Source organism: Rhinopithecus roxellana, chromosome 2 (genome assembly GCF_007565055.1).
Source record: "Rhinopithecus roxellana isolate Shanxi Qingling chromosome 2, ASM756505v1, whole genome shotgun sequence".
Lineage (NCBI taxonomy): Eukaryota > Metazoa > Chordata > Mammalia > Primates > Cercopithecidae > Rhinopithecus > Rhinopithecus roxellana.
The window spans coordinates 97,871,532-97,887,708 of NC_044550.1; positions in this window are offsets into that span (position 1 = coordinate 97,871,532).

Sequence of the window (16,177 nt, forward strand, 5' to 3'; positions counted from 1 at the left end):
GACAGTAGCTATTCCTACTCATGATTAAATGTTGTTACATATGGTCCTTTTATTTTATTGGTGAGATGTATCTAAGTATTCAATACTAATTTTCAGCTATTTATGATATTTACAGCTACAATTACTACTACAATCTGTGATTTACTAGTCAGTTTCTATTATTTAGGATGTGAATATCAATCCTTTAGAATTTTCTGTCTTGTTTTCATTGTTTGTATTTTTTCCCCACTCTAAATCACTTGTAGTAAATACTATGTTGTATTTCTTCATCAAGGCTGTTGTATTGTGCGGTATGGAGTCGCGGTTCAGAAGTGCCTATTAGGCTCCCTTCTATTAAAAAAAATAGAAAAGGCTGGGTGCGGTGGCTCAAGCCTGTAATCCCAGCACTTTGGGAGGCCGAGACGGGCGGATCACGAGGTCAGGAGATCCAGACCATCCTGGCTAACACGGTGAAACCCCGTCTCTACTAAAAAATACAAAAAAAACTACCCGGCGAGGTGGCGGGCGCCTGTAATCCCAGCTACTCGGGAGGCTGAGGCAGGAGAATGGCGTAAACCCGGGAGGCGGAGCTTGCCGTGAGCTGAGATCCGGCCACTGCACTCCAGCCCGGGGGACAGAGCGAGACTCCGTCTCAAAAAAAAATAAAAAATTAAAATTAAAATTAAATAATAAAATAAAATAAAATAAAAGAAACCTAATGAAGGATGCAAGGATGGAAAATTCTATGACATCAAAAGTCCAAGTTGTGTTGCTTCTAGGTGCCTCTCACATTCCTTCCAAATTTTTCAGGGACTTTTCTTAAGGTAGTGTTATCACAGTTGCTCTTAACTTACGTATTCTAAAGATTGATAATTATCAAACTTATCACTATTATCCTTAGGAATTACTGCAGACTCATTTAAATCAACCTATTCTTCCATGTAATTCAAAGAACTTTAAATGAGCCCTGGCCTACTTTCACAGTTTATGTTTGCATCCTGCCTTTAAACACTGTTTACCTCATAAAAAGTCAGTATCATACTTTACGTTCTAGGGTACATGTGCACAACGTGCAGGTTTGTTACATATGTATACGTGTGCCATGTTGGTGTGCTGCACCCATTAACTCATCATTTACATTAAGTATATCTCCTAATAAAAATAAAAATAAATAAAAATAAAATACAATACTTTATAAATAAAATTCACTTGCTCTGTGTAGATAAAAAGGAAGCAAATAAATTTTTATCAACTTAAAACAAGTCAACGTCTATTTCGGTTGTGCTCCTACAATATATCCTCTAACTTATTACACCCCCTTAAGAGTTATGTGTGGTCTTCCCTAAGTATTTTGTTTCTGTGATTCATAGAGCAGTTAACCTTTAAAATTTTCTACACAGAGTCCATACCAAACTATTTCGATATATCTACATTTGTTCAAACCCTTCAATCTCCACAGAAATAGTTTAAGATGAACTCGTATTAATAGCATTCTAAGTTCATGCATGAAAAAAGTCACAACTTTGTATTAAGAGTTTTAATAGTCACTTCTTTTTTATAAAGTCACATCTAGTCTCATCTTTTTAAATTCCATAGTCATACCTTTTTATAAAGAGCTACCTACCAGTATCAACAATGGTATACATCTCTAGGTATGTGCTATGGTTTGAATATGTCCCCCTTCAAAATTCAGATGTTGCCAATATCATAGTATTAAGAGGTGAGGCCTTCAATAAATGATTAGGCCATGTGAACTGCCCCCTTGCAAATGTGATTAAGACTCTTATAAAAGAAGTTTCACTCCATATTTAGCTCTCTTGTCCTTCCATCTTCAATATGTGGGGATACAACATATGTTCCTGCTGTTGAACACAATAAGAAAACTCTCACCTGACCACAAAATATTTGCAGCTTGGTCTTGGACTTCCCAGTTCCAGAACTGTAAAATTAATTTCTCTTCTTAATAAATGAGCCAGTTTCAAGTATTCTGTTGTAGCAGAACAAATGTACTAGAACACAATGCATGATATAAGAGTGTCAGGTATGGTCTTTGCCATTATTCAAGCCTGGATTTGAAGTCAGGCTTCATCTCATGGCTTAATGACTCTAAACCTCAATTTTACAATCTGTATGATAGAGGCAATAATGCCAACCCACAGGTTTGCAATGCCAATTAAACTAGATTACAGAAGGGAAAAGCTAACTTTATACTCAACACATATTAGGCCCTCAGTAAATGGTAATTCCATTTCTTCTTTCTCCCTTATTTCCAACCATTTTTTCACTTCCTAAGGCTGCATTAGGATCACTTCATGAAAAATCACATATTTTGAATCATATTACTTTATTAAGAAATGCCTTGTATTCCTGGGGTTTCTGCTTCGGACATTGTATCAAATTTACAACTTTAGAACAGCATAGTGAAACCATTGGAAATGGTTTCCATGTCTGGCTACTTTCTGCTGCCTCGTAGCTCAAGAGATTGCACACTGGTTTGGGTGCAAAACTTTTAAGGATTTTCGTTGTAAAAACAACATGTTCCTAGGAAAATAAGCTAAAATTAATTTACAGGGTTGACCAATATGGTAGACTAGAATCAGTTACTGTGTGCTATTCTCACAGAAAGGAACAGAAGGGGTGAGTAAATACAGCACCTTCAACTAAAATATCCGGGAACATACACTGAGACTAATCAAGAAAACGACTCGACCCACAAAGAATGGAGAAAAGCAAAGCAGGGCAATAGCCGACCCCAGAGCAACGTGGAGCCAGGAGAACCTCCCTAACCCAGAAAAGCAGTGAGGGAATGTGAGACTTGAGAACCCACACTTCTCCCATGGATCTTTGCAACCCTTGAGTAGGAGATCCCCTCATAAACCCGCTCCACCAGGGCTTTCAGTCTGACACACAGAGAGCTACATGGAGTCTCAGCAGAGTAGCCACTCCGGCACCCATGGAGACCCAGACACCTGGGCTTCCTGGCAAAAGCAGCTGCAACTCTGGCAAAGCAGGAGATTAGACCCCAGTACATAACTTTAGGAAAGAGGTTGGATCCAGGGGACTGAGCAGCAACAGTCTGCAGGCTTCACTTCCACATTACCTCACAGATAAGATCTGCTGGCTTGGAGCTCCAACCTTCCACCAATAGTAGCATTACACCTCTCTGAAACGGAGCTCCCAGAGGAGGGGTGGGCCACCGTATTTTCTGCTTGGGTGACTTAACCATTCCAGCTTTCAGGCTTCGGAGAGTACAGGATGACCAGGGACTGGAGCAGACCCCCAGCACAGTACTGCTGCTCTATAAAAACATGGGCAGACAACCTTTTCACAAACAATGGGAAACATAGTGGTCCCACATGCTCAGGCAATAAGCCTAGCTGTCACTTAAAGGGTCACACTCCAAACTTTCAACACCAAAAATATCTCGTTAACATGCTCCCCTGTGAAACCAAAGTCAGTTTCAAATAAAGACTCTACACAAAGCCTCAGTCCTGTGAAAACTTCCGGAAAATAATCTATTGACAATACTCAGTCTCCACTGCAGTTAGAGGAATATCCACACACAGAAATGAGAAAAAACCAATGCAAGAACTCTAGTAACTCAAATGGTCAGAGTGTCATATGTCCTCCAAATGAGTCCACTAGTTCTCCAAAAAGAGTTCTTAACCAGGCTGCGCAGACTGAACTAACAGAAATAGAATTCAGAATATGGATAGGAAGGAAGATCCTTGAGATTCAGGAGAATGGCAAAACCCAATCCAAGGAAATTAGGAACCACAATAAAATGATACAGGCTCTGAAGCATGAAGTAGCTGGTGTCAAAAAGAACCTAACAGATCTGACAGAGCTGAAAAACACAACACAAGCATTCCACAATGCAATCGCAAGTGTTAACAGCAGAATAGATCAAGCTGAGGAAAGAATTTCAGAACTTGAAGACTGGCTGTCTGAAATAAGATAGTCAGACAAAAGTAAAGAAAAAATAATAAAAAGGAATGAACAACCCTCCAAGAAGTATGGGATTATGTAAAGAGGCCAAATTTAAGAATCATTGGCATCCCTAAAAGGGAGGAGGAGAAAACAAATAACTGGGAAAATGTATTTCAGAATATCGTGCATGATAACATTCCCAACATTGCTAGAGAGACCAAGAGTCAAATTCAGGAAATACAGAGAACTCCTGAAAGATTCTATGAAAGATGATCATCCCTAAGACACATAAGCATCAGATTTTCCAAGGTCAAAATGAAAGAAAGAATATCAAATGCTCTTGATTTGTTTGCTAATATTTTCTTAAGGATTTTTTAATCTATATTTTTAAAAGGGATATTGGTCTGTAAATTTTTTTTGTTTCGTTTTGTTTTGTTTTGTTTTGCTTTTGAGATGGAGTTTCACTCTGTCATCTAGGCTGGAGTGTAGTGCCATGATCTCAGCTTACTGCAACCACTGCCTCCCAGGTTCAAGCAATTCTCCTGCCTCAGCCTCCCGAGTAGCTGGGACTACAGGCATGTGCCACCATGCTCAGCTGATTTTTTATATATTTAGTAGAGACAGGTTTCATCATGTTAGCTGGGATGTTCTTGATCTCCTGACCTCATGATCTGCCCACCTCAGCTTCCCAAAGTGCTGGGATGCACGCCTGGCTAGTCTTTAATATTCTTATGATACTTTTATCTGTCTTTGGTATCATGATAATTCTGGCCTCATAGCATTAGTTTGGAATTGTTTTCTTCCCCTCAATTTTTGTGGAAGAGTTTAAGAAATATCAGTGTTAATTATTTAAATGTTTGGTAGAATTTACTGATGAAATTATCTAGTCCAGCACACACATTTTATGAGAGATTTTTGATAACTTACTTAATTTCTTTACTTGCTTTTTTTTGATATATTTTGTATTTCTTGCTGTGTTATTTTAAATAATTTGCATGTTTCAAGGGATTTTTCCAGTTCTTCTAGGTTATATAATGTGTCAACCTTCATAGTCTTCCCTTATAATCCTCTTCATCTTTGTAAGTTCAGTAGTAACGTTCCTGTTTTCATTTCTGATTTTAGTTATGTGAATATTCTCTAATTCTTCATTGTCAAGGTAGCCAAAGATTTGTCAATTTTGTCAATCTTTACAAAGAATCAAATTTTGGTTTCATGAATTTTCTTTATTTCTCTATTCTCTAACCTTTATCACTTCCTTTCTTCCGTTAATGTTGGTTTCAGTGTGCTTTTATTCCCTAGATTTTTTTTTTTTTTTTTTTGAGACAGAGTCTTGCTCTGTCGCCCAGGCTGGAGTGCAGTGGCCGGATCTCAGCTCACTGCAACCTCCGCCTCCTGGGTTCATGCCATTCTCCCGCCTCAGCCTCCTGAGTAGCTGGGACCACAGGCGCCCGCCACCTCGCCCGGCTAATTTTTTGTATTTTTAGTAGAGATGGGGTTTCGCCGTGTTAGCCAGGATGGTCTCGATCTCCTGACCTCGTGATCCGCCCGTCTCGGCCTCCCAAAGTGCTGGGATTACAGGCTTGAGCCACCGCGCCCGGCCTATTCCCTAGATTTTTAAGGTATAGATTAGGTTATTAATTTGAGAGTTTCTTCTTTTCAAATGTAGGAATTTATAGCTATAAATTTCTCTCTGAGCAAAGCTTGCACTGCATCCCATAAATTCTGAGGTGTTGTGTTTTCAATTTCATTCATTCTGAATATATTAGAATTTCACACATGCTTTCTTCTTTAATATATTGATTGTATGAATGTATAAATATCCACATATTTTTTCCAGCTTTTCTCCTGTTATTTCTTTTAAAGATTGTCACCTTGTGGTCAGAGAAGATACATTACATGATGTATACCTTTTAAAATGTATACAGACTTGTTTTTTTATCTAATATATGGTCTACTACAGATAATACAACATGTGTGCTTGAGAAAAAAATAGACTTAGAGTTCAGAGTTTCAAAATAATCACTTCAGATAATTTTTGCCATACAATTGTTACCTACATGGAGAGACAGATTCCTGGTACATCCTGCTTCCACCATATTATCTGATATCACTGTTGACATATTAGTCCATTTTCACACTGCTGATAAAGACATATCTGAGACTGAGTAATTTACAAAGGAAAGAGATTGGAGAACTCACAGTTCTACGTGGCTGAGGAAGCCTCACAATCATTGCAGAAGGCAAAGAGGAGCAAGTCATATCTTATGTGGATGGTGGTAGGCAAAGAGAGACCATGTTTAGGGAAATTCCAATTTTTACAGCCATCAGATTTCCTGAGACTTATTCACTATCACAAGAACAGCATGGAAACACCTGCCCCCATGATCCAATTACCTCCCGCCAACTCCCCCTCCCACACCACCTGGGAATTCGAGATGAGATTTGGGTGGGGACACATCCAAACCATGTCATTTCACCCTGGGGCCCTCCCAAGTCTCATGTACTCGTATTTCAAAACAATTCTGCCTTCCCAAAAGTCCCCCAAGGTCTTAACTCATTTCAGCATTAACTCAAAAATCCAGAGTCCATAGTCTCATCCAAGACAAGGCAAGTCCTTTCTGCATATGAGCCTGTAAAATCAAAAATAAGTTAGTTACTTCCTAGATACAATGGAGATACAGGCATTGGGTAAATACAGCCATTCCAAATAGGAGAAGTTGGCCATAACAAAGGGGCTACTGACCCCACGCAAGTCTGAAATCCAGTAGAGCAGCCAAATCTTAAAGCTCGTAAATGATCTGCTTTGACTCTATTTCTCACATCCAGGTCATGCCAATGCAAGAGGTGGGTTCCCATAGCCTTGGGCATCTCTATCCCTCTGGCTTTGCAGGTTACAGCCTCCCTCCTGGCTGTTTCACAGGCTGGCATTGAATGTCTGTGGCTTTTCCAGGTGCACGGTGCAAGCTGTCAGTGGCTCTACCTTTCTGGGGTCAAGAGGATGGTGGCCCTCTTCTCACAGCGCCACTAGGCAGTACCCCAGTAGTGACTCTGTGTGGGGGCTCAGACTCCACATTTCCCTTCTGCACTGCCCTAGCAGAGGTTCTCCATCAAGGCCCCACCCCTGCAGCAAACTTCTGCCTGGGCATCCAGGCATTTTCACACATCCTATGAAATCTAGATGGAGGTTCCCAAAAGTCAATTCTTGACTTCTGTGGACTCAGAGGCTCAACACCACATGGAAGCTGCCAAGGCTTGGGGCTTGCACCCTCTGAAGTCACAGCTCAAGTTCTACATTGGCCCCTTTCAACCATGGCTAGAATGGCTGGGATGCAGGACACCAAGTCCATAGGCTGCACACAGCACTGGGATCCTGGGCCAGCCCATAAAACCCCTTTTTTTCTGCTAGACCTCTGGGCCTGTGATGGGATAGGCTGCTGTGAAGTCCTCTGGCATGCACAGAAGACATTTTCCCCACTGTCTTGGGGATTAACATTCAGCTCCTTGTTACTTATGCAAATATCTGCAGCTGGCTTGAATTTTTCCTTAGAAAATGGAATTTTTTTTTCCTATCACATTGTCTGGCTGCAAATTTTCCAAACTTTTATGCTCTCCTTCCTTTATAAAACTGAATACCTTTAACAGCACCCAAGTCACATCTTGAATACTCTGCTGCTTATAAATTTCTTTTGCCAGATACCCTAAATTATCTCTCTCAAGTTCACATCTCTCTCAAGTTCCACAAAACTCTAAGGCAGAGGCAAAATGCACTCAGAGTCTTTGCTAAAACATAACAAAAGTCACTTTTGCTCCTATTCCCAGCAGGTTCCTTATTTGAATCAGAGACCAGCTCAGCCTGGGCTTTATGGTTCATATAGCTATCAGCATTTTGGCAAAGCCATTCAGCAAGTCTCTAGGAAGTTCCAAACTTTCTCACTTTTTCCAGTCTTCTTCTGACCCCTCCAAACTGTTCCAACCTCTGCCTGTTACTCAGTTCCAAAGTCACTTTCACTTTTTCAGGCATCCTTTCAGTAGCGCCCCACTCTACTGGTACTAATTTACTGTATTAGTCTATTTTCGGGTTGCTGATAAAGACACACCTGAGACCATGCAATTTACAAAGGAATGGGGTTTAATGGAGAACTCACAGTTCCACGTGACTGGGGAAGCCTCACATCTTACGTGGATGGCGGCAGGCAAAGAGCGAGATTGTGTAGGGAAATTTCCATTTTTAAAACCGTCAGATCTCCTGGGACTTATAAGCTATCAGGAGAACAGCATGGGAAAGACCTGCCCCCATGATTCAATTACCTCCCGGCAGGTAATAGTCATCTAGGGAGAGAAAATGCTGTGTACAATCTGGAAGAACACTTAATTTATAAAATATGCTGGAATGTTTGCTCACATTGTCCCTTTATTTTATACATAATGTAATCAACTTGGAGGAGTTCAATGATTTGCCCAGACTAATAGGACAAGTGGGTGGTTAAATATGATAAAGATAAATTACTAGAACACCTCCTCATTTCACAAATAAAATACACCGAGTCTCAAATAGTATATAGCTTAAATCCCGGGTAGTATTCCAGCTCGTTTTCAGAAAGTAAAAATGAATTTTGGACAAATGCAGCAACTTATTTTGTTATTATAATTACATAATTTGTCGTATTTTATGTCTAAAGACGAAAAGGAGCTGCTAAAATGAATGTCTGCATGTTTTTGAAAGAAAATTTACTTTTAGTAGATACTAAATATTTATAAACATTAGGCTAAATGTAATTTTAAATTCTGGTAGTTTGCAGTAACACATTTTTACCTCATGGAATTATAAAACCTTAAAATATTGCAGTTTTCTGCAAGGATATTTTTAAAATCTCTAAAGAACCATACATAATGTGATGAAGAAGTTGCCATGGAAATTAGGTATTAAAAACAACAAGTTATCTATTATGTATTCATAAGACTTACATAATTACATGTACATTTTATTTCAATGTTTTTAGTTTTAGAATTGTTTTCAGAAACAATTATGTGTTTCTGTACAACTGATAAGCAGAAGTTACATATATATGAAAAAAATTATATTCCATGGGCAAGGAAAAATGAAAGTAAATTTTCTGAAAATTTGATTTAAGCAAAAAGTAAAAACAATCAGTATTTGTAGTTATATTGTATTAATAAAAACTTCTGGCCGGGCGCGGTGGCTCAAGCCTGTAATCCCAGCACTTTGGGAGGCCGAGACGGGCGGATCACGAGGTCAGGAGATCGAGACCATCCTGGCTAACACGGTGAAACCCCGTCTCTACTAAAAAATACAAAAAACTAGCCGGTTAAGGTGGCGGGCGCCTGTTGTCCCAGCTACTCGGGAGGCTGAGGCAGGAGAATGGCGTGAACCCGGGAGGCGGAGCTTGCAGTGAGCTGAGATCCGGCCACAGCACTCCAGCCTGGGTGACAGAGCGAGACTCCGTCTCAAAAAAAAAAAAAAAAAAAAAAAAAAAAAACTTCTTTGTATATTGCTTCCTTACATGAACTGAAGTACTTTCATAGCTGTTTTTCTAATACCAGAATCTACCAAATAAGAAAACCATTGCTTTGTCTTTTACCATAGCAATCGATAATTATTTCCATGTACATGCACTAACACAATAAAATATTCCTGGCTTATTACATCATAAGGGGTCCTAATACAGTCCAAAAATATGCTTTGTCCTACCATAAAATACCTGGTACAACATATATATTTGCATATTAAATATATTAATATTTATACAATATATTTAAATTATATCAAGTTATTCTATAAATAGGTGACAGAAAAAATTGGTAAGAAAAATGTTTTGGGTTACCGAAATCTGTGATGATGATTCATTGATCACTGTAATAAAATTAATAAGCCAACTACTAAAATGTTACTTGACCTGTGTAACAGAATGTACCCTGGTTTAGATTATCTGAATCACCACAATAGAAATTAATGAAGTCTCACTCATTTGTTAACTCTCGGCCCATTCACAGATTAGAATTGTTTCATGATAAAGCCAAGTCCCTCTGTTTAAGTTCCTGTAGTTACTTTGAAAAGTATACACCTGGGGATAGCCTCCTTCAACAAATGAAACTGTGGAAATTTTCTAGGGTGACAACACTTTAGAAAAAATAGAATATCCCCAAATAACAGATTAATAGATCCTGGATCTGAATTTACATAGGCTAAGTTGGAGTACCACTAGAACACTCATGATATTAATCCTTAAAAGTCTTTAGATATATTTAATGGGCCTTAAAGATACCTCCCCAGAACCATAAGAAGCAACTGGAGGAAGTGTTGCATTTAAATGGAGGAATAGTCGAAGAATCTGAAAGACAAGTGTCCAGGTAACAGAAGATCTGATAAAGGAGAGAAAAAAAAGGATATTGCTAGGACAGCCTAGAGACCAATCAGTATGGATAAGAGCAGAAGGACAATGCATTCCTAGGACAAATGCCACATGCACAAAAGTAAAACTGATTTTCATATTTAAAGGAGATTCATGGCTTAAGAGTTTGGGAGCAAATTAGTGATAAGTACTTACAAAGTAAGCAAATAATTTTTTAAAGAAATTATTGGCCGGGCATAGTGGCTTATGCCTGTAATCCCAGCACTTTGGGAGGCCAAGGCGGGTGGATCATGAGGTCAGGAGTTTGAGACCAGCCTGACCAACACGATGAAAATCCATCTCTACTAAAAATACAAAACAAATTAGCCAGGCATGGTGGCACATGCCTGTAATCCCAGCTACTCAGGAGGCTGAGGCAGGAGAATCGCTTAAACCCAGGAGGCAGAGGTTGCAATGAGCTGTGATTGCACCACTGCACTCCAACCTGGGTGACAGAGCTAGACTCCGTCTCCAAAAAAAAATAAATAAATGAAAGAAAGAAGAAAGGAAGGAAGGAAAGAAGGAAGGAAGGAAGGAAGGAAGGAAGGAAGGAAGGAAGGAAGGAAGGAAGGAAGGAAGGAAGGAAGGAAGGAAGGAAGGAAAAGAAAGAAAGAAAGAAAGAAAGAAAGGAAGGAAGGAAGGAAGGAAGGAAGGAAGGAAGGAAGGAAGGAAGGAAGGAAGGAAGGAAGGAAAAGAAAGAGAAAGAAAGAAAGAAAGAAAGAGAAAGAAAGAAAGAAAGAAAAAGAAAGAAAGAAAGAAAGAAAGAGATTATTAACTGTAGGGGGAAAATATGTCATAGAAAGAACATTTAGTTATGAAATATATTATGGCTCAGCAATATTTATGAGACTATAAACGAAGAATACTGATTTAACCCAAAATTTTGTTAGTCCTATGGTTTTGAGATTAATGAGCAGAAGAGTGTGTGTGTGTGTGTGTGTGTGTGTGTGTGTGTGTGATAAATGCTGCGATATAAATGGGTGAAACACCCATTTTCCCATTAAAAATATAACATATAAAATGTATATATTGAGAAATATCAATATAAGCAGGTATTTAGAAGAACAAAAGTAAGTACCATGATAAATAAGTAACATAATTGAAAATAATTTTCTCCGGCAAGTAGAATTTGTTGTGAAGAGAAATGTCAGAGACAAACACTGCCAGACACTAAGTGACAAAAACAGATTTTAAACAGGAATATCCTATTGCAATAGGGGAAAAAAAAACAGCGTGAACAGAACTCAGCTTTGAATTGTATAGGAGTGACTGGTTGTATTAAAGGGAGATAAGGGAATTGGAAGTGAAAAATTACAAAACGCAGGAAGGGGCGTTGGGTCCATGTGAACTCATCTGGGTTTGCGAACTGGGACATACAGAATTCAGGCTCTGTACTCTCACAGGGACTGGAAGACAGTGGCCTGTGTTCAGGGGATGACTGGAACAAACTGAATTCTTTTGGCAGCCTTGAGATTTTTTGTTGTTGTTGTTTTCAGTAAGGCACTTTAAGTGGGGGCTACTGTCATCCTAGGGATGTGGTTTTGAGCTTAGAAATAGTGTCAGTGTGTGTTCAAGTCTTTCTAGACCAAAGTTGACATGTCTATTCAAGAACCAGGATCAGGGGAGTCTGGCTAGAGTGAAATCAGGGAGAATCTTTGTCTGAGGTGACGAAGCAGATGCGTTTTGTTTTTATTGGCATTCTAATACTATCTAGATTTATCATTGTAAACGTGTACTTTTAATACAAATTAAATTCAAGAAATCAGTAAGAAAAGTGAAGCTTTTCACCATAAGACATAGAAAGAACAAAAAAGAAAAAAAAAGTGAAGCTTTAGCTGCACTCAAAAGTTTGAAGGTATGATCCCATTATTTCACATTTACCTTCCATCTCTCCTAGCCCCAATCTATGAGAAGTTGCAAGCTTAATTGAGCAGAATCTGATCTATTAAGAGACCTTATCTTGAGTACAAGTTCAACTCCCATTATTTCACATTTACCTTCCATCTCTACTAGCCCCCATCTACGAGAAGTTGCAAGCTTAATTGAGCAGAATCTGAGATATTGATTGCACACTGTTTTCCTACTGGTCATAGGCACTGAGAACTAAGATTTTTATTTTACTTCACACTCCAATGTTATAAACACTTGGGCAAGACCGGACAAGAGTCATTCCCTGAGTGTCTGAGGCAGGCTCTCAAAATTTTTCTATGTTGATAGTTCAGTTTACAGACGGCTCCAGAGTTTCTAAGGGGTCTGAATATGAAGACACTCTTAAGGACGTACAATTTAGCTTCTTTTTTCTTTTTTAAATGCCTTAAAATTGGTGAGTATTAAGTATTTTCACTGTTGTTCTTTGAAACCCCATTCTGCTATTATTATTTGCATACATAGCTCTCTTAAGAAAAAATCCCAGAGACCTGGAGAAGTGAACACATCTTTTAGGCAGCAATACCCATCTTAAACCCGTATACATGGCCATTATTTTTAGTGTGATGTCAGCCTCAGGAGCTGACCTGTTTCTTTATTTTCTTTTGTTGCATAGAGGTGAGAAAATTCTTTACTTATACAGATAAAGCTAAAAATGATACTAATCTCTCTCTTGCTGTCTCTCTGGGTCTCTATTTCTTTCTGTCTCCGTTTCCCTTCCTCCCAGTTCTCTTCACACTTTCAAAAGACACTTCAACCCAAAACATTTGGAAGTTTGAAGAATAATGGTAAGTTTTTATTTTAAAAACATACTAGAATCCTTAGCTCTCAAATAATGGCTGCTATTTATTTTTTCACCAATTGAGTGTTAGGTGAGAAGAATACTTAGCTTTTAATATTAAAACTACTATATGATTTAATCATCAGGTAATGTGTTATTTTGCAACCTTGTATTTTGCTTTGATGACATCAAGAACAACAGAGTAGATTCATGTGCCTAAAATTTATGTAAATATGTTACATGTGTATTGACAACAGTATGCTTGCTTGTACAATTTTCACTGAGCAGATTTGCAGGTCTGATTTTTTAAAAGGAAAATTTTTACATCTCTACTTCCAAAAATAAGGACACATTTGTAAAAACCATATGCACTAGGTTGCCTTTACTCTGCAGTCTATCCTATAGGCTTATGTGTGTGTGTGTGTTATTCTGCAATTGCTTAATTAAGTATTAGTTGATGTAGTTCAATTTCATCTGAAATGCAAAAAAAGTGAAATGCTTCATGCACTTCTGCCACATTCTAAGTTTTATGAGGACCCAGTTTAAAATCACTAAGCTAGTCCTATTGCCAGATTAAACTTTGATATTAAAAAAACTACATAAGAGAGAATACATTTAAGGAGAGCTATGATCTATATTTTAATTCACCTTTCATTTAAAAATATGTACTTTTTCCTTAATTTTTTCAAGACTCTTACCAGATTTTACCTTTATTTCAGGCTGCCCAAAACATAAAAATTTCATAATTATATTTTTCTTTCTCCCGGGAAAGCAAATGGTCTAAAATGAACATAATAATCCTTTTTCATGGCTCATGTCAAAATTAAAGCAATATGTGTAAAAACAGACACTCTGTGAAATGATAATCTTTTGTTGGAATTCCCATGAGGAAGAAGCAGAGAGATAGAGGGAGGCACAAATATTATTTTCTAGAAGATGTGTTTAGTTGAAAGGCTCAATTGCGAGTGAGCTCCCAGGTTTCACTGCCTTTTTCTTTCTTATTATGTATGCTTACATGTCATTTCACATGACTGTAACCTATATGCATACATATACACATGCATGTATACCTGTGTGTATATGTATGTGCATGTATATATATGTGCATATGTGTGTATATTTATGTGTATGTGTGTGTGTATGTGTATATATGTGTGTATAAGTTGCCAAGCAGTGAGCAATTAGCATTAACAGTTCTTTAGTAAATTCGCCTGCCCACTCTATGAGTTAACTAATTAGGCTATTTTTTAGAATGCATAAATGAATGTAATTGAGTGCTCAGGCTTAAGAAAATATAATTATTTTCAACGAAGAAGCAACAGAACACACCATAAAGGTAGATGGGTGATCTCATGAGTTTTCAGGCTTCAGAAGATGTAATTATTTTCAATCAAGAAGCAACAGAGCACTCCATAAAGGTGAATGGGGAGATCTCATAGTTTACATAGTTTAAAGGTTAAGAGGACCAGGTGTCTCAAAGTGAAACTGGGAAAAAATTGAAAAATAGGTAAGGTGAGAGTCAAAAAAGAAAAACAGTTTGTGCAGAAAAAAATGGAAGTTACAATGGAATCTTTATAAGGCCAAAATTGTAGAACTTAATATAGATGAGAAGGCAAATATCAGTTTCAAACACTTTAAAATGGTAATGATATGCATATGTACATTTCAGTTATGGCAGACTTAGAGAGTTCTGGAAATATTTCCCATAAATTGCAGAACATGTATTAACATATCTAAATTCTAGCATATATGGAATGGACAGATTTGTGGACCTGGTTATGTTAATAAATTGTTTAAAAAAAAAACAAACAACAACAAAAATCTCTTAACACAGGCAAGTGTAGAAGTCACCATAAATTTGACAGTTTTTTTTTTTGTAAGTCAAGAGTCCAGCTAGACCCTCTGAAAAAATTTTAGGTAGCAGACATTAAACTGATAATTTCTTAAGTAAATATATTAATGTTGTTTGCAGAATTACTTCAAAAAATAGCAATGTATTAGACTGATTTATTTTATATATTATAAATTAATTTATTAAAATCCTGCAAAATATGTGGCATCCAGGCATCAACAAGAGAAGCAAAAATCAGGAGGAGATTATATTTTTATAAAAAGTTATATCTTGTTTTATTCCAAGGTTTTTATTCAGGCAATTATTGGGAGCAAATCTGAATTTCAAAAGCCACATGGTCAGGAAGGAAGGATCAGAGGCAGTGTGGAATTCCATGGCCACAGGATGAAGGAGATTGCTCACGGATGGAATTTCTTTTGTCTGCCTCAGGGAGGTACAGTTCTATAGGATCAGGAGTGTTTCTGAACTGAGAAATATGAGCAAAATTTCTGTATGACGCTTCTAGGTTTAGCACACAAAAGCCTCCCTCACAATTGTTTCTGGAAACAAGTAAGAATCTTAAAGCATTTGAGAAAGGAAGCAGTAAAATTCTCCTTTTTCAAAGACAGCAGAATTTTGCATAGAAAATCACAAAGAATGTAGAAACATCTCTTTGAACTAATGTGTTATTTTAGCAAGGGTGTTGAATTACAATCAATTTTAAAAAGCAAATGGGGTAAAAGACTTAGATCCTGTTAAAAAGCCAATATGCAAACACCAAAAATAAAAAGCTCGATGCGTCAGTTAACAGGATAATGCATATTAAAGCCGTAATGACCACTTTAATGACAAACATGACCAAATGTTGGCAAGGGACACTCAAATCCCACTCCTCCAATTGTTTGAAAATGTATAATAAATTGCTGTTAATTATAGTCACCCCTTAGTGTTGTAGAACATTAGAACTTATTATAACTCATTCTTCCTATTTAGCTGTACTTCTATATCCATTAATCAATATTTAACCATCCCTCCCTCCCACTCCCATATTACTCCACCTCTAGTAACTATTATTCTATTCGGTACGTCCTTGAGGTCAACTTTTTTTAAGCTTCCTTATATGAGTGAGAACAGGCAGTATTTATTTTTCTGTGCCAGGCTTATATCACTTAGCATAGTGTTCTCCAAGCTCATTCATTTTTGCCACAAATAACAGAGTTTTATTCTTTTTATGACTAAATTGTATTCCATTGTGTATATATACATTTTCTTTATCAATTTAATCTACTCATCTGTTAATGGACATTTACGTTGATTCCA